This window comes from Nanorana parkeri, unplaced genomic scaffold, assembly GCF_000935625.1.
Source record: "Nanorana parkeri isolate BGI_ZX_2015 unplaced genomic scaffold, ASM93562v1 scaffold624, whole genome shotgun sequence".
NCBI classification, from domain to species: Eukaryota; Metazoa; Chordata; class Amphibia; order Anura; family Dicroglossidae; genus Nanorana; species Nanorana parkeri.
Window position 1 is genome coordinate 636,170 of NW_017306892.1, and position 1,143 is coordinate 637,312.

The 1,143-nt window shown below is 42.3% G+C and overlaps 1 protein-coding gene across 1 annotated transcript in view; it reads left to right on the top strand.

The window, feature by feature from the left end:
- FOXP1 (forkhead box P1) overlaps positions 1–1,143 on the top strand; it is a 414,947-nt gene that overhangs the window by 127,356 nt on the left and 286,448 nt on the right. The window lies entirely within an intron of this gene.

Below are 1,143 nucleotides of genomic sequence, written 5' to 3' on the forward strand. Positions count from 1 at the left end.
GTGGGTGTATGTGTGTTCTCTTTGTGTAGAGTAGGTAGGCATAGGCAAACTCCGGCCCTCCACTTGTGGTGAAAATACAAATCCTTCTTGGATCTGTCTTTGGGAGTCATGCCTGTGGCAGTCAGAGTCTTGTTTTAGTTCCACAGCAGCTGGAAGAAGGAGTTTGTCTACACCTGGTGTAGAGCTACCAAATCTAAGCCAATAGACGTCCTGTCTCTACTAAGTATCTATATCCAGCACCTCAATTCTACTTTACGGTACATTCATACCAGCATCTGCACTCAAACTCACGGCTGCTGGTGTGCATGATTACAAACAGTGCCAATGTGCTCGATTGGGCTGCATTGCAGTGTTACTTTTTTTTTTTGGGTTAAACTTTATTAAAAAGTGACATTTCATTCAGTTCTATGGGCTCTCCACAGTTTGAGGGGGTTGTACTGCGTCTCACTGCTGTGCACTTAAAAAAAAGTATATAAATGTCAGTAAAAATAGGTATATAAATTAGGGATACACCGATATATCGGCCGCCGAAACATATGGGCCGAAAATTGCACTTTTGGCATAATGCCGAAAGTGCCATTTTCTGGCCGATACAGTGGCGCATCCCTGCTTTCTCTCCTCCCCACTGGGCACTGCTCTGTGTCCCAGCGGGGAGGAGAGAAACTGTCACAGGCGGCCGAGCGCTGCGGGAGGAGAGTGGTGGGAGCGGCCAGTGTCTCTCCTCTCACACCGCTAAGCCTCCAGTCACAGAACGGAGGCTTAATATTTCCCCTAAAAGTAAAGTAGAAAATAAAAATATGTAATAAAAAATTAATAAATAAATATAAAAAATGAAAATGTTTATATTTGAAAAAGTTAAAATTAAAAAAACATTTTCGGTTTTGACCTGACATTTTTTTGTATTTCGGTTTCGTTTCGATTTTGAAATGTTCATTTTGGTGCACCTCTAATATAAATAAAAAAAAAGTACTGGATGCCGTACTTTTTCTAAGCACAAACCACCGGAACCAAGCCTATCCATAACAAGGCAGTTTGCCTTGTCTTTCATTCAGGTTGTGCTGGAATAAAGGCAGATAGTGTGAACTGGCCCTTTGACTCGAGCAATAAAAACCTGGCACAGGTTAATCCTACCCCCAGTCTACT